This window comes from Zonotrichia albicollis, chromosome 25 (assembly GCF_047830755.1).
Source record: "Zonotrichia albicollis isolate bZonAlb1 chromosome 25, bZonAlb1.hap1, whole genome shotgun sequence".
Classification (NCBI taxonomy): domain Eukaryota; kingdom Metazoa; phylum Chordata; class Aves; order Passeriformes; family Passerellidae; genus Zonotrichia; species Zonotrichia albicollis.
In genome coordinates this window covers 6,807,168-6,825,203 of record NC_133843.1, presented here as the reverse complement: position 1 = coordinate 6,825,203, position 18,036 = coordinate 6,807,168, and the positions used below count along the sequence as shown (strand labels likewise).

The following is an 18,036-nucleotide window of genomic DNA, read 5'->3' as shown; positions in this document are numbered from 1 at the left end:
CTCAAGGCCATGGGAGCCCTTGAAGAACAGTTTATTTCTTACCTTGTGTTAACATTTGTGTTGTTCCAGTTGTGGCACTGCACATTAAATATCTTTACCAAAACACTTTAAATAAATATATGGGAATGGATCTATAGGAGCTCTGCACTATAGAGCTCCTGGGTGTTCCTCAAGGCCATGGGAGCCCTTGAAGAACAGTTCATTTCTTACCTTCTGTTAACATTTGTGTTGTTCCAATTGTGGCACAGCACATTAAATGTTTTTACCTTTGTGAGGCCAGTAGAACTCTTTAAATGCAGATTTAAAACTCTTTAAATGCAACTCTTCCCATGCAGATATGGGGATGGATCTGTAGGAGCTGTGTAACAGCTGGTTGTTCTTCAAGGCCATCAGAGCCCTTGAAGATCAGTTTATTTCTTACCTTCTGTTAACATTTGTGTTGTTCCAATTGTAGCACCGCACATTAAATGTTTTTACCTTTATGAAGGCAGTAAAACACTTTAAATAAAGATTTGGGGATGGATCTATAGGAGCTCTGCACTATAGAGCTCCTGGGTGTTCCTCAGGGCCATGGGAGCCCTTGAAGAGCAGTTTATTTCTTACCCTCTGTTAACATTTGTGTTGTTAGCATTGTGGCACTGCACATTCAATATCTTTACCTTTGTGAGGGCAGTAGAACTCTTTAAATGCAGATTTAAAACTCTTTAAATGCAACTCTTCCCATGCAGATGTGGGAATGGATCTGTAGTAGCTGTGCAGGGGTGCTGGGTGTTCCTCAAGGCCATGGGAGCCCTTGAAGATCAGTTTATTTCTCACCCTCTGTTAACATTTGTGTTGTTCCAATTGTAACACAGCACATTAAATGTCTCTACCTTTGTGAGGGCAGTAAAACTCTTTAAATAAAGATATGGGGATGGATCTATAGGAGCTCTGCACTATAGAGCTCCTGGGTGTTCCTCAAGGCCATGGGAGCCCTTGGAGATCAGTTTATTTCTCACCCTCTGTTAACATTTGTGTTGTTACAATTGTAGCACAGCACATTAAATGTTTTTACCTTTGTGAAGGCAGTAAAACTCTTTAAATAAAGATATTGGAGTGGATCTGTAGGAGCTCTGCACTATAGAGCTCCTCAAGGCCATGGGAGCCCTCGATGAACAGTTCATTTCTTACCTTGTGTTAACATTTGTGTTGTTACAGTCTTGGCACTGCACAGAAAATATGTTTACATTTTCAAAGGTAATCAAGCTCTTCAAATGCAGACAAGGGAATGGATCCACAGGAGCACTCTTGGGAGTGTTGTGTGTTCCTCAAGTGTCTTCGGAGCCCTTGAAGAGCTTTTTATTTCTTCCCTTGGTTAATCCTCATGTTCTTACAGCCCTGACACTGCACATGAAAGCTACCCTTCAATATATTTCCATTTTCAAAGGCAGTAAAACTCTGGGAATGCAGATAATGGATCCATAGGAGCTCTGTAGGAGTGCTGTGCATTCCCTCCAGTGGCAGCGGAGCCCTTGAAGAAAAGTTTATTTCTTTTGAGGTCAGAACCTCCACAATGCACATAAAAGCTGCACTTAAATATATTTACTTTTCCAAAGGTCATAAAGCTCTTCACACAGAGATAATGCACGTGTAGGGCAGTGTTGGGGGCTTTGCTGTGCCCTAGGTGTGTATTCCTGTGCTCCTGACTCCTGGGAGCAGATAAGCTTTATCTCATTGTTTTCTTTGTTCTGTAGTAGGTTCAGTACAAGTATTTAGGGCTGGGACAGAGATTAGGGTGAGCTGAGCTCTGAGATTTGAGTTTGGCTCTGATTTGAGGCTGGTTCTTAAAGGATGTGGTGAAGAGGGAGATAAACCCAAAGACAAGGTGAGGAGGGCATGGGCACTCCATTATTTTTGCTGCTTCAGGCTGAAGAGCTGCAGAGAAGAATGGAAATGAATTCCAGCAGGTTCCTTTCCACAGAAGGGTGATCCTGATCTATTATCACTTGGTCTTATCAGGGCCTTTCCCAGTGACTGAGGTGATAACAGCGGTGTGGCTGGGCAGGGAGGGCTATTTATAGACAGCACTTACTCAGGGAATCAGAAAGTAAATAAAGCCTTTGATGAGAGAGGATGTGGAGCCCCAGCGTTCTGAGCCTTGTGCAGGTTCCATGCTGAGGGCTGAGCTCAGCCCGTGCACGTTTCATGGCACAGATCAGTGCTGCACAACAGGATGGATCAGCCTTTCCCAAAGATGGGGAATTGCCTGGGTGCTGGGGGAGGAGATGGAGCATCCCTGGGTTCAGGTGTTCCATCAGATGGTGGGAGGGGGGCTGGCCCTGGGGGGCTTGGCTAGGGGAGCATTGGGGGGTGGGATGGATGGAGATGGGAGATCTCTGCAGCCAGGTCAGGAACTTGGGGTTCATTGCAAAGGGCCAAGTGCAGGGCCCTGCTGGGAGCTGCCAAACACAGCTGGAGAGGGGCAGAGAGGATGAGAGGGAAAGAGAATAAAGGTAAGAGAGCAAAAGCATAAGAGAGCGAGGTTCCCATTCCAATACAATAAATCTTCTTCTGTGTTGAATATTCTATTTCTCTCGAACCAATCTAGTACAACATACAAATCTTACAGCATTTCCATACAGCCTATAAAAATCATTACATCACCACACTGTGTTACATTTTAAACCCTGAAAACTCCTCTTTGGGCCCTGCCAAGCTGTGGGGTCTGCTCTGACCCTTGGACTGTCTGCAAGCAGAGGGTGTTGTTCCATCAAAAGGGGGATGTAGCTATAGGACACGAAAGAACACAAGCTCACTCTGCTGTTCTCAAGGTGAAGAAAAAAGGGAAGTTTATTTTCTGACTAACATTTATAGTTTTCCAAAAGTGACAGTGGATTGGAGGGTGACAGTGCCACCTCTCCAATGACACTGGACAGACTAACAGTCTATCAACTTTCTCTTCTTCTATAAAGGAGTGCAAAACAATGAGTTATTTACAGAAAATGTGTGAGAAAGTTCACTACAAGAATGTCAACATCAGAAGGCTTAGAAAATCTTAAAAGAACAGGGTAACTATGGCCTTCAGCTGGCCATGCCATTGTTTTCCCATTGTTCAGTAACTGAGGGATCTCAAACCTTGCTTTCACTTCAATCTCACTTATAGTTTCCATATTCTCAAAATCTTTAGTCAGGCAATCATATTTATAAGGCTTTCCTCTTTCATCCTCCTCTACAGGTTTGTGCCATCCCAGGGTTTCACAGACATCTTTTATGAAAAATCCTTTCCTTAGGATTTTTACTCCTGAGAAGCTGAGAGGCCTCAGGAACAAAATGTAAACATTGATTATCTGCTGCTGTGGAGTGCAACAGGTGCATCTGGGATTGGTCTCATGTGGTTGTTTCTAATTAATGGCCAATCACAGTCAGCTGGCAGGGACAGAGAGTCCAAGCCACAAATCTTTGTTATGGTTATTTCTTTTTCTGTTCTTAGCTAGGTTTCTGATGAAATCCTGCCTTCTATTCTTTTAGTATTGTTTTAATATAATATATATCATAAAATAATAAGTCAGCCTTCTGAAACACGGAGTCAGATCCTCCTCTCTTCCCTCACCCTCAGACCCCTGTGACACCGTCACACCAGGGACTTCTTTCCTCTCTTTCAGGTGTGTGTCCCTCAGAGCAATCCTTAGGAAGGCTGCCAGCCTGGCTGGGATGGATTTCCAGGTGTGGCAGACCTGGTTTGGTGCCAGGGTGACACTGAGGCCTGTCCTGGCTCACCATCCTCACCAGAGACCTTGGTGGGAGCAATTCCAGTGCCAGGGAATGCCAGCTCTGCCTGGAGAGCAGGAGCCCCACAGCCCCCAAACGTTCCCCTCTCCACCAGGCAGCCCTGCAGTCACCAGGCAGCGAAACAAAACGAGTTGTGAAACAAAACAATCCTCACCCTACATGGGCAAGCTTTCCTGTTGGCCACAGTGCTGGGGGCTGTGATGGAGGAGCCTTGCCCACAGTCATGTGCAGCAGCTGAGGGAATGCTCTGTGCCGCCTTGGCAGCCTCCAGCACAGCTTCCAGGGGCTGTTTATAGGGCAGGGAAAGGAAAAACATGCCACACAAGTTTGCCTGGACTTTCCGACAGCTTAGACCTTATTATGGCCTGAAATCCCTGCTGGAGCTGCTTGTGTGAGCTGCCAGAGCTTTGGCCAAGTCTCAGTGCTTCAGTGGCAGTAGGAGGTGAGAAATGACAAAGGAAATGTCCTGAGCACCATAAAAACACAAATGTATTTTTAAAAGGGTGATGCTGTGTGTTGGAGCACGCTCTTAGGTCGCTCCTCAGAGTGGCTGCCAGGCTGGAGCAGGGGGGGATTATTCTGTTTTGTTACAGCGTGTTCTTCATTAGGATTTCAAACCTGGCTTGTTGTGGGGTTTGTTTCTCTCGTTCTTTGTGCTCCTGCCCAAGATCCCTCCCCTGTGCTGATGTTTGTGTCAGCTCTGGAAGTCTCCTGCAGTCTGGGGATTAAAAACATAACACAAACCAGAAAAAGGAACTGAGAATTCAGGGTAAAATAAGAAGGGAAGGTGAGAGAAGGGGAAATACAGGTAGATGTGGAAAAATACGGGTTCTTCTCATGCTACTTAGAGAGGCGAGGGAGAGCCTTGAAAATCAAGCCAAGTTTTGTGTTCTGGATTTTATTTCAAAGCTCTTGGGGTGCTTGGCCTCTGAGGTGAGTCCTGCCAAGGCTCCTGGTGCTGGCAGTGCCCCTCAGGGCCTGTGGGATGGATTTTTGGGTGTTTTATGTTCCCCTAAGGTTCTGTTCCCCTAAGATTATGATCCCCTAAGATCCCCATGGTCTGAGGGGGAGGTGAAGGAAGAAGAGTTTGCAGTGGGGGGCGATGGAGCGGGGTGGGACCCCTGCTCTGGGAGCTCAGGGCATGGGGCAGTCACGTCCCCAGGGCAGGGGGCTCCAGCTCATGTTTGGGGGCAGCTGGCAAAGAGATTTTATTCCCTACAAACATTTGCTTAACACCAGGTTCCAGGGCATGGAGGGCAAACCCTGCATCTTAGCAAATTATCAAAGCTCTGTTGGAGGCTGGGATAAGATTTTTGTAATGTTTTTATTAATTTTTTAAATTCCAATTTCTTTCCTATTACACTTAGTGCAGGCATGCCCGTGCCCATCTCCTGCTGGTTTATTCCATTTCAATAACCAAGGAGCACGGGGCAGTTTCCAAATATCCCCAAACAAAGGCTGGATTTTGCAGCCATTATCCCATGACTCAGCCAGATCCCCCTTCCTAGAGATCCCCATTCCCAGAGATCCCATTCCTAGAGATCCCCATTCCCAGAGATCCCATTCCCAGAGATCCCATTCCTAGAGATCCCCATTCCCAGAGATCCCATTCCCATAGATCCCATTCCCAGAGATCCCCATTCCCAGAGATCCCCATTCCCAGAGATCCCATTCCTATAGATCCCCATTCCCAGAGATCTCCCCTTCCCATAGATCCCCCATTCCCAGAGATCCCCATTCCCAGAGATCCCCTCTTCCCAAAGATCCTCAGCCAGATCCCCTTTCCTAGTGATCCCCATTCCCAGAGATCCCCCATTCCCAGAGATCCCATTCCCAGAGATCCCCATTCCCAGAGATCCCCCATTCCCAGAGATCCCATTCCCAGATCCCCCATTCCCAGAGATCCCATTCCCAGAGATCCCCATTCCCAGAGATCCCCCATTCCCAGAGATCCCATTCCCAGATCCCCCATTCTCAGAGATCCCCATTCCCAGAGATCCCCATTCCCAGAGATCCCCCATTCCCAGAGATCCCATTCCCAGAGATCCCATTCCCAGAGATCCCATTCCCATAAATCCCATTCCCAGAGATCCCCCATTCCCAGAGATCCCATTCCCATAGCTCCCCCATTCCCATAAATCCCATTCCCAGAGATCCCCCATTCCCATAAATCCCATTCCCAGAGATCCCCCATTCCCAGAGATTCCCATTCCCATAAATCCCATTCCCAGAGATCCCCCATTCCCATAGCTCCCCCATTCCCATAAATCCCATTCCCAGAGATCCCCATTCCCAGAGATCCCATTCCCAGAGATCCCATTCCCAGAGATCCCCATTCCCAGAGATCTCCCCTTCCCAGATCCCCCATTCCCAGATCCCCCATTCCCAGATCCCCCATTCCCAGAGATCCCATTCCCAGAGATCCCCCCATCCAAGCACTGCTCCAGTTCTGCTGGGAGCTGCCTTGTAAACAACATGTGCTGTGCTGTGCCATGCTGTGCCATGCTGGGCTGTGCCACTCTGTGCCATTCTGTACCATGCCATTCTGTGCTATTCTATGCCATTCTGTGCTGTGCCATTCTGTACCATGCTGTACTTTGCCATTCTGTGCTATTCTGTGCCATGCCATGCTGTACTGTGCCATTCTCTGCCATTCTGTGCCGTGCCATTCTGTGCTATTCTGTGCCATTCTGTGCCATGCTGTGCTGTGCCATTCTGTACCATGCTGTGCCGTGCCATGCTTGCTCTGCTGTACCATGCTGTGCCATGCCATGCTGTGCCATTCTGTGCCATGCCATGCTTGCTGTGCTGTACCATGCTGTGCTATGCCATGCTGTGCCATTCTGTACCTTGCTGGGCTGTGCCATTCTGTGCCATTCTGTGCCATGCTGTGCCATTCTGTGCTATTCTGTGCTATTCTGTGCTATTCTGTGCCATTCTGTACCATGCTGTACCATGCTGTGCCATTCTGTGCCATGCTGTGCTATTCTGTGCCATTCTGTGCCATTCTGTACCATGCTGTGCCATTATGTGCTATTCTGTGCTATTCTGTGCCATTCTGTACTATGTTGTGCTGGGCTTTGCCATGCTGTGCCATTCTGTGCCATGCTGTGGACTTCATCACCTGAAGCTGTAATTGGAGCATTAACCCCTGATGTGCAAATGGGGCTAAAAATTTATAATTGTCTGAAAAACTCGTGCCCATTGTCCATTTGGAGGCCTCTGACTGCCCAAGGTGTATCTGGGGAAGGCCTTTCATAAATATTCACTTTTATTCTCTTAATCTTGCTTAGCCTCTGTTCTAGGCAGCCATCCCAAGCATCACATGGGTGAAATGGGATTCAAAAGCAGTGGATGGGCTTCTTCTTCCTGCCCTGCTCTTCAGGGTTGGCAGGAAAACTCCTTCAAGGCATCCAACTCCTGCCTCTGGTTTGTTTGGGGCTGCCTGGGCCTCACAGTGAAATTTAACCCCTGCATGCCATAGAGAGAAACACAGAGCAGCTTCTCAGGGACAGGGAATGGCTGGGTTTGGGAATTCTGTGGGAAGTTTAAAAATATTGGCTTAAATCAATGTTTTCTTCAGGCTCAGCAGAGAATAGCTGGGTTTGGGACTTCTGTGGGAAGTTTAAAAATATTTACTTAAATCAATGCTTTCTTCAGGTTCAGCAGGGAATAGCTGGGTTTGGGAATTCTGCAGGAAGTTAAAAAATATTGGCTTAAATCAATGTTTTCTTCAGGTTCAGCAGAGAATAGCTGGGTTTGGGAATTCTGTGGGAAGTTTAAAAATATTTACTTAAATCAATGCTTTCTTCAGGTTCAGCAGAGAATAGCTGGGTTTGGGAATTCTGAAGGAAGTTAAAAATATTGGCTTAAATCAATGTTTTCTTGAGGCTCAGCAGAGAATAGCTGGGTTTGGGATTTCTGCAGGAAGTTAAAAAATATTGGCTTAAATCAGTGTTTTCTTCAGGCTCAGCAGAGAATAGCTGGGTTTGGGAATTCTGCGGGAAGTTTAAAAATATTGGCTTAAATCAATGTTTTCTTGAGGCTCAGCAGAGAATAGCTGGGTTTGGGATTTCTGCAGGAAGTTAAAAAATATTTACTTAAATCAGTGCTTTCTTGAGGCTCAGCAGGGAATAGCTGGGTTTGGGACTTCTGTGGGAAGTTTAAAAATATTGGCTTAAATCAATGTTTTCTTCAGGCTCAGCAGAGAATAGCTGGGTTTGGGACTTCTGTGGGAAGTTTAAAAATATTGGCTTAAATCAATGCTTTCTTCAGGCTCAGATCTCTCTCCTTTGCTGAAGTTTTGTAGGAGTCCAGGATCCTCTGCAGCTTTAATGATTCTAAGGCATTGCTGCTGAGGTTTGGTAGTATTTTCTTCAAGGAGCTTGGTCATCAGTGAGTTTATTCAGCTGGATTTTCCCAGCAGTTTTTGCTATTTGCCTGTGCCACAGTGTTGGGACAAAACACCTGAATGCACCCACACTAAATCCCATGGAATTGCAGCTTGTCAAGAGGCAGAGCTGGAAAAGAAATGTAAATAAATGTGTGTTAATGCAGGGGGTTTTCTTTGGGGAGAAGTTTGATCAGAGTGTGGTGCAGAGGCTGCTGGGGCTCTGCAAAAATGGGATTTCTTCCCAGTTTTAGTTGAGTTCTGTGGAACTTCCCCTCTCCCTTCCATGCAGGGTTGGAGTAAAGGGTCTTTAAGGTGCCATCCAACCCAAACCATTTTCCTTTCCCTCTCTGTTCCCCACTTGTTCCCAGCACAGGAGAAAGCCTTGGAAATGAGATAAATGTGATGCCATCCTCCCAGCCTGAACCCAGGATGTGCCCAGTTTAAACTTGCCTTTTGCTGTTAGCCAAAGTCTGTATAGAGAAAGGGAAAAAATAATTGGCTAATTCAGATTTTTGGCAGCTCACGTGTCCCTGGGGTGCTGCAAGGCTGTCTCAAACAAACGAGGGGCAGTCTCAGAAATTAAGAGTTTAAAGTTCATCACCATATTTCCCTTTTTTTTTTAACTTTTTAGGGGTATCTGGCTTTGGAGAGTTTCCTCTTCTCTGTGCTGCCCATTTTCCCCTTTCCCCACTGATATTTTTGTCCAGTGTTCCCATTGATGTTTTTCTCATTGTGGCCTTGTTTGTGCTTGTTCTCTTGGCTGCTTTTCCCTGATTTCCCAGGGATTTCCCTCTCCCCCAGCAGAGGCCCTGCAGACCTTTCCCAGGCTGCTCTTTCCCACCGGGTTCTTTTGCTGGGAGCAGTTCTGGGTTGCTGCAGTCCCAGGAAATGGCTGGCAATGGATAAATCCCTCTCCCCTTCCCTGGCAGCTCTGCCTCCCCAAACCTGCATTTCAGCTGTCAGGAACTGCAGCAGAGCCCACTGCAGAATGATTTGTTCGTGCTTAAGGGCCATGCATTTGTTCAGGGCTTGTAAACACCGTCAGCAAGGTTTTGACAGCAGTGAAAAATGAATTTTAAGTCGCTGGTGCAGAGGGAAAATAAAAACCAGGCTTGGCTCTGCCTGCAGCCTGCCAGGGGTAAAATAGAGGGGAAAAGTCGTTCCCTGGGAGGCCCTGGCACAGGTTCCAGAGAGGCTGAGGATTCCTGGTCCCTGAAGTGTCCAAGGCTGGGCTGAGCAGGGCTTGGGGCAGCCCGGGGCAGTGGGAGATGGGATCAGAACTGCATCAGCTCTCAGGTCCCATGGCACAGACATCTTTTCATTAAAATCCTTTCTTTAAGGTTTTTTCCCCCCTCCTGAGAAGCTGCCTCAGCAACAAAGTGCAAACAATGGTTATCTGCTGCTGTGGAATGCAACAGGTGCACCTGGGATTGGTCTGGAGTGAATTTTAGATTTACTGACCACTCACGGCACAGCTGGGTCTCGCTCTCTGCTGAGACACAGACCTTTGTTATTCATCCTTTTCTATTCTTAGCTTAGCTAGCTTCTGAGAGCTTTTCCTTCTATTCCTTTTAGCATAGTAAGAATGTAATATATATCATAAAATAATAAATCAAGCCTTCTGAACATGAAGTCAACCTTCTCGCCTCTCTCTCCATCCTGCCACCCTTGCAAGCTCTGTAACAGTCCCTCCCAGCCCAAACCATGCTGGGATTCTGGGAAATCCAATCCAGCCTGGTCTGTTATTTCTTGTGGTTCAGGGTGGGCACAGATGTGCAGGGAAGAGGCAGAAAGCAGAGTTCAGCTCTCATTGTGTCTCTGTTCTGTCTCCCTTATCACAAATTCCAGCCTGAGCCTTTCTGCACACCTGGGGTGCCTTTTCAGGCAGAGCAGTTTGTGCCTAACCCCAGATCCTCTCTGTGCAGGAAACTCTGTGTTCCTGCCATGGCACAACGGTGGGAGGTGTGATAAAATGTACTTTTAATTACACTCCAGTTTCTTGAGCGTGGATATTTTATTTATAAAGACTGCACAGGCAGAGGCCTTTTGTGGTTTTGCTCCTCAGGATGGAGCAGCACAAGGGCCAGGCTGCAGTGCACAGGTGCTGTGAGCTTCCATGAAACCTTGGGAAGGAACTAACTAAGGAATTAATGTCCATGGTTCTCCTCAGGAGTGTGCACTCGTGGCCATCGTGGGTGGGAGTTGTGGCTTTGGACAATCCTCATGGAAAACAATGTTAAAAATCATTTACAGCTGTGGAGTAGGAACATCAGTGATGATAATCAGGCTGGGTTCTGTTGCCTTCACCCTGATTTTTCTCTCCAGGACAGTAAGGAATGGGCTTAGGAAGGGAAGAAAGAAGAAGCTGAATTGAACAAAACTTTTTTGTCCAGACTTGTACTTGCAGAAGCCCTGGACTCTCCTGTGGAATGGCTTTGACACCAGGACAGTGATCAGATTTTCCTTCCCTTGGCTGGGTGTGAGACTGAGCAAACCTCAGTTCCCCATCAGCAGCTCTGTGCAAGGCCAGGGGATCTCCTGGGGGTTTCCTCCCTTGTGTGGTGTCAGAGCTCAGCGCATCCCTCTGGGTGTCCAGAGTGGCCACGACCCCGCTGGGGGGCTCAGAGACCCTGGCACAGCCCAGAGCACCTGGGGGTGTGATTGTGACCCCTGGAGCAAGGTGCCAGCTTTGTATGAGGACATGAAAGTCACAGGGGTTCGAATAGTATAACAATAAAATGATCACAGGGTGAAAATGTAGATTTTAGGATTTTTGGTATGGGAGTTATGGGGACAAGATGGAGGAACTTGGGCATGTCCAGCCTTTCTCCTTCTTCTTCTTGTTCTCCATTTTCTGCAGTGCTGTTGGCACTTTGGGATTGGTTTAGAGTAGAAGTGCACTAACGCAGGTGATGGGTATTGGGAATTAAGTGTAAATATGTTATATGTAGTTTGCAGTATAAAAGGACAACACAGAGTGCCTGTGGCTGCCCTGCTGAGCAGATCCTGGCTGGGCAGAAAGAGAATTTTATAGATAAGAATTAATAAACAACTTCAGGACTGAAAAGTGAAGAGTCCAGACTCGTTCTTCAGTTGTGCAGGCTGAAACAGAGACACCCTGCACATCTGGGGGCAGCAATTACCAACCACAACCCCAGAGTGTGGAGCACACTGGGACCCCAGAGCAGCCTCACCTCTGTGCTGGGCAGGTGTTGGGGTCTCTGCTGCTCACAGTGACCCTGAGATGTGTTACAAAGTCACTTTTTCCAGCCTGGTGCTTGAAGAAGCAGTCAGAGCTCTTCATTTCTCGGTCTCAAGGTTGTTTATTGTATCTTATCTATAATATTCTTTCTCCTGTCCTGCCCAGGTCCATCCAGCAGGGCAGTCCCAGGCACTCTGCCTGCCCCCAGGGCAGTGTTATCTTTTTATACTAAAAATTACATGTAAAATATTTACAATTACTTTCCAATACCTATCACCTATGTTAGACAGTGAGCTTCTACTCTAAACCAATCTGTCAGTGCCACCATCCCAGCAGAAGATGGAGGCCAAGAAGAAGAAGAAGGAGAAAGGCTGGACATGCCCAGATCCCTCCATCTTTCCTCCTGAACCCCCATACCCAAAACCCCAAAATCTATTTTTCCACCCTGTGATAAATTCACTAATATTCCACCTAAACTGTTGTGGCTTGCAGATCTTTATATAAGGTTGGTAATTTGCTCCACGGGTCATAATCAAACCCAGGGGTGTTCTGGGCTCTGCCAGGGTCTCTGGGGTCCTGGACAGCCAGAGGGATGTGCTGGGTTCCAAGGCAGGGGCTGAGGGAGCTCCTCGTGTCCCTGGGGATGCATTGCTGTGCACGGGGCTGGGCAGAGGGATCTGAGCTGCTGCAGGGCTCAGAGGGCTCTGCAGCACTGCCCTCCTGCAGGAGTGACAGCAGGGGTAGGACAGTCGGGACAGACGGACACGTTTCATGGCACAGATCAGTGCTGCACAACAGGATGGATCAGCCTTTCCCAAAAATGGGGAATTGTCTGGGTGCTGGGGGAGGAGATGGAGCATCCCTGGGTTCAGGTGTTCCAGCAGGTGCTGCTGGGGGGCTGGCCCTGGGGGGCTTGGGTAGGGGAGCATTGGGGGGTGGGATGGATGGAGATGGGAGATCTCTGCAGCCAGGTCTGGAACTTGGGGTTCATTGCAAAGGGCCAAGTGCAGGGCCCTGCTGGGAGCTGCCAAACACAGCTGGAGCAGGGCTGGGAGGAGAGGGAAAGAGAGTAAAAGGGGTAAGAGAGCGAAGTTCTCGTTCCAATACAATAAATCACTTTCTGTGTTGAATATTCTGATTTTCTCTAACCAACCTAGTACAATATACAAATCCTACAGCATTTCCATACAGCCTGTAAAAATCATTACATTACCACGCTGTGTTACATTTTAAACCCTAAAAACTCCTCTTTGGGCCCTTCTGCCAAGCTGCAGGGTCTGCTCTGACCCTTGGGCCTGTCTGCAAGCAGAGGGTGTTGTTCCATCAAAAGGGGATCACCTTCAGCAGCCACACCATTGTTTTCCAGTTGTTCAGTAACTGAGGGATCTCAGAGCTTGCTTTCATTTCAATCTCACTTATAGTTTCCATATTCTTAAAATCTTTTGTCAAGTAATTATATTTATAAGGCTTTCCTGTTTCATCTTCCCCAACATGCTTGTGGTGTCCCAGGGATTTCTTTCCTTTTTTTCAGGTGTGTGTCCCTGAGAGCAATCCTTAGGAAGGCTGCCAGCCTGGCTGGGGTGGCTTTCCAGGTGTGGCAGTCAGGGGACAGCCCTGGTTTGCTGCCAGGGTCACACTGAGACCTGTCCTGGCTCTAAAAACTCCTCTTTGGGCCCTTCTGCCAAACTGCAGGGTCTGCTCTGCCCCTTGGGCCTGTCTGCAAGCAGAGGGTGTTGTTCCATCAAAAGGGGATCACCTTCAGCAGCCACACCATTGTTTTCCAGTTGTTCAGTAACTGAGGGATCTCAAAGCTTGCTTTCATTTCAATCTCATTTATAATTTCCATATGCTCAAAATCTTTTCCCAGACCATCATATTTCTGAGGCTTTCCTGTTCCCGTTCCCCAGCAGCCTGGCAGGCTCTGTGGCGCAGGGATGGCTCACACAGCAGCGGTGACTCTGCAGGCTGGCACTGCCCCTCTGCCTCCTCCTGCTCTGCTCACAGCCCCATAATTTTCCCTCTGCAGGAATGCAGGCACAGCTGCTGCTTTTACTTGATGTTGGTGTCATTAAAGGTGGGTTTGTTTGAACAGCCCGTGTGGGCAGGAGGAGACACAAAGGAACCTGCAGAGGATTTTTATTGTGGTTCCACTGACAGGCTGCAGCATCTGCCTCGCTGGCTGTAATCAGGGGCTGTAATTAGGCAATGTTTCCCTCTGGAGTAACTCCTTTTTGCAATTTTCTTCACAAGGAAATGCTGTTCAAAGGTTTGCTTGCTGCTTTAAGTAGAGCCCAGCTCTGGAGGAAGGCTTTAATATTAAACTTTATGGGGAAACACCCCACAGGAGCAGAGCAAAGGGGGCAGGTTCTGCTGGGCAGGGATTTGGTGTCTCACCACAGAGAGTCAGGGACAAACTCCACCATGGCTCTGATGTTTGGGAAGTTCTGCTGGGCAGAGATTTGATTTCTCACAATAAAGATTCAGGGATAAACTCTCCCGTGGCTCTGATATTTGGTAAGATTTGCTCTGCAGAGATTTGGTGTCTCACAATAAAGATTCAGGGACAAACTCCCCCATGGCTCTGCTGTTTGGGGATTTTTGCTCTGCAAAGATTTGAGTGTCACCACAAACTCAGGAATGAACTCTCCTATGGCTCTGATGTTTGGGAATTTTTGCTCTGCAGAGATTTGGTGTCTCACAATAAACTCAGGGATGAAATCCCCCATGGCTCTGATATTTGGGAAGTTCTGGTCTGCAAAGATTTGATTTCTTACCACAGACTCAGGGACAAACTCCCCAATGGTCTGATATTTGGGAACTTCTGCTCTGTAGAAATTTGATGTCCCACAGTAAAGATTCAGGGATGAACTCTCCTATGGCTCTGATGTTTAGGAATTTTTGCTCTGCAGAGATTCGGTGTGTCACAATAAACTCAGGGATGAAATCCCCCATTGCTCTGATATTTGGGAAGTTCTGGTCTGCAAAGATTTGATGTCTCACAATAAAGATTCAGGGATGAACTCTCCCATGGCTCTGATATTTGGTAAGTTATGCTGTGCAGAGATTTGATTTCTCACCACAGACTCAGGGACAAACTCCCCCATGGCTCTGATATTTGGGAAGTTCTGGTCTGCAAAGATTTGGTGTCTCACAATAAAGATTCAGGGATGAAATCTCCCATATCTCTGATGTTTGGGAAGTTCTGCTGGGCAGAGATTTGATTTTTCACAATAAAGTCAGGATAAACTCTCCCATGGCTCTGCTGTTTGGGGATTTTTGCTCTGCAGAGATTTGATTTCTCTGCAGAGATAGACTCAATAGATTCAGGATAAACTTCCCCATGGCTCTGATATTTGGGAAATTTTACTCTGCAGGGATTTGGTGTCCTACAGTAAAGACTGAGGGATGAACTCTCACATGGCTGTTTGGGAAGTTTTGCTGTGCAGAGATTCAGTGTCCCACAGTAAAGATTCAGGGATGAACTTTCCCATGGCTCTGCTGTTTGGGAATTTTTGCTCTGCAGAGATTTGGTGTCTCACAGTAAACTCAGGGATGCAATCCCCCATGGCTCTGATGTTTGGGAAGTTCTGGTCTGCACAGATTTGATGTCTCACAATAAAGATTCAGGGATGAACTCTCCTATGGCTCTGATATTTGGGAAATTCTGCTGGGGAGAGATTTGATTTCTCACCACAGAGATTCAGGGCCAAACTCCCCCATGGCTCTGCTGTTTGGGGATTTTTGCTCTGCAAAGATTTGAGTGTCACCACAAACTCAGGGATAAACTCCCCAGTGGCTCTGATATTTGGGAAGTTCTGCTCTACAGTAAAGACTCAGGGATGAACACTCTCATGGCTCTGGTGTTTGGGAATTTTTGCTCTGCAGACATCTGGTGTCTCACAATAAACTCAGGGATGAACTCCTCCATGGCTCTGATGTTTGGGAAGTTCTGCTCTGTAGAAATTTGATGTCCCACAGTAAAGATTCAGGGATGAACTCTCCTATGGCTCTGGTATTTGGTAAGATTTGCTCTGCAGAGATTTGATTTCTCACAATAAACTCAGGATAAACTCCACCATGGCTCTGATGTTTGGGAAGTTCTGCTGTGCAGAGTTTTAATGTCCCACAGTAAAGATTCAGGGATGAACTCTCCCATGGCTCTGATATTTGGGAATTTTTGCTCTGCAAAGATTTGAGTGTCACCACAAACTCAGGGATAAACTCCCCAATGGCTCTGATATTTGGGAAGTTCTGCTCTGCAGATATTTGGTGTCTCACAGTAAAGACTCAGAGATGAACTCTCCTATGGCTCTGATGTTTGATAAGATTTGCTCTGCAGAGATTTGATTTCTCACCACAAACTCAGGATAAACTCCACCATGGCTCTGCTGTTTGGGGATTTTTGCTCTGCAAAGATTTGAGTGTCACCACAGACTCAGGGATAAACTCCCCAATGGCTCTGGTATTTGGGAAATTCTGCTCTACAGTAAAGACTCAGGGATGAACTTCCCCATGGCTCTGATGTTTGGGAAGTTCTGCTGGGCAGAGATTTGATTTCTCACAATAAGACTCAGGGATGAACTCTCCCATGGCTCTGAAGTTTGGGAATTTTTGCTCTGCAGAGATTTGGTGTCTCACAGTAAACTTAGGGAGGAAATCCCCCATGGCTCTGATATTTGGGAAGTTCTGGTCTGCAAAGATTTGATGTCTCACAATAAAGATTCAGAGATGAACTCTCCTATGGCTCTGATATTTGGTAAGTTCTGCTGTGCAGAGATTTGATTTCTCACAATAAAGTCAGGATAAACTCCACCATGGCTCTGATGTTTGGGGATTTTTGCTCTGCAAAGATTTGAGTGTCACCACAGACTCAGGGATAAACTCCCCCACAGCTCTGGTATTTGGGAATTTGGATGCTTGGAATGGTTTTTGGCAGAAGATCTTCAGTGAGAGGGTGTTGCAAGAGGCAGCACCACAACTTCCCTGAGCGCTGCATCCTCTGTGGCAGCCAGGCTCTAATGGAATCAGCCCTTGCCATTAAATTAATCTGTTCTCCATGGAGCTCATCAAGCAACATTTCATTTGCCTCAACGAGCTTGGGCATGTGGGATCAGCATGATCAGTGCTTGGGATAATCAGGAGCAATCCCTGTGCTGTGCTGCACCCTCAAAATGCTCGTTTAGACAGAGGTAGCAATCGGGAAGGATCTAATTGGTTGGTGCAGTTTTATGTTTCATTTAGTGCAAAATGAAAACTGGGAGGAAAATGATCTGTTGGGCAAGGATTCTAAAATCAGAGAATGGTGAATTGTTCATTTATTTTGATTTTTTTTTTGTTGTTTATTGGGTTTTTTTGGGGATTTTTTTGGTGTGTTTTTTGTAGGTTTTTTTTCTTTTGCTCTCTTGTTTTATTTAACAAGAGCCAGGAGTTTGTGGTTGCCCTGTGCCTGGCAGTGCCCAATGCCAGCTGGACAGGGCATGGAGCACCCTGGGGTGATGGAAGGTGCCCGTGCCCATGGCAGGGGGTGCCATGGGATAATCTTTGAGCTCCTTCCAACCCAAACCACTCTGGGATTCCATGGGAAGTAAAGAAGCCTTCAGAGAGTTCTTTATTTAAAATGAAATCCAGTTCAGGTCACACAGTGCCAGTTCAGGTCACTCAGTGCCAGTGTGGGCACACAGTGCCAGTTTGGGTCACACAGTGCCAGTTCAGGTCACACGGTGCCATGTGGGTCACACGGTGCCATGTGGGTCACTCAGTGCCAGTGTGGGTCACACAGTGCCAGTGTGGGTCACACAGTGCCAGTGTGGGCACACAGTGCCAGTGTGGGTCACTCAGTGCCATGTGGGTAACACAGTGCCAGTGTGGGTCACTCAGTGCCATGTGGGTCACACAGTGCCAGTTCAGGTCACACAGTGCCATGTGGGCACACAGTGCCAGTGTGGGCACACAGTGCCATGTGGGTCACACAGTGCCAGTGTGGGCACACAGTGCCAGTGTGGGCACACAGTGCCAGTTCAGGTCACACAGTGCCATGTGGGTCACACAGTGCCAGTGTGGGTCACACAGTGCCAGTGTGGGCACACAGTGCCAGTGTGGGTCACTCAGTGCCATGTGGGTCACACAGTGCCAGTGTGGGTCACACAGTGCCATGTGGGTCACACAGTGCCATGTGGGTCACACAGTGCCAGTGTGGGTCACTCAGTGCCAGTTCAGGTCACACAGTGCCAGTGTGGGCACACAGTGCCAGTGTGGGCACACAGTGCCAGTTCAGGTCACACAGTGCCAGTTCAGGTCACACAGTGCCAGTGTGGGTCACACGGTGCCAGCGCAGCGTAGGGTCAGGTGGTGCCAGCGTGGGCACAGCTTCATGCTCGGGGCTCCTCTGGGTGCCACAGGGTGCCAGCGTGGGCATGGCCTCATGTGGGCACAGCCTCGTGCTCAGCTCCTGTGAGTGCCATGTGGTGCCAGCACAAAGAGGGCTTTGTGCTCAGTCTCCTGTGCGTGCCACACAGTGCCAGTGCCGGCATGGCCTCGTGTGGGCATGGCCTCATGGGGCTCCCTGAGTGCCACACAGTGCCAGCACGGATGTGGCCTCATGCTCAGGCTCCTCTGAGTGCCAGCCAGAGCCATTGTGGGCACAGCCTCGTGCCTGGGGCTTCTGTGGGTGCCA

The 18,036-nt window shown here is 47.8% G+C and overlaps 1 protein-coding gene across 1 annotated transcript in view; it reads left to right on the top strand.

Moving 5' to 3' along the window:
- IFFO2 (intermediate filament family orphan 2) overlaps positions 1 to 18,036 on the top strand; it is a 69,222-nt gene that overhangs the window by 15,657 nt on the left and 35,529 nt on the right. The window lies entirely within an intron of this gene.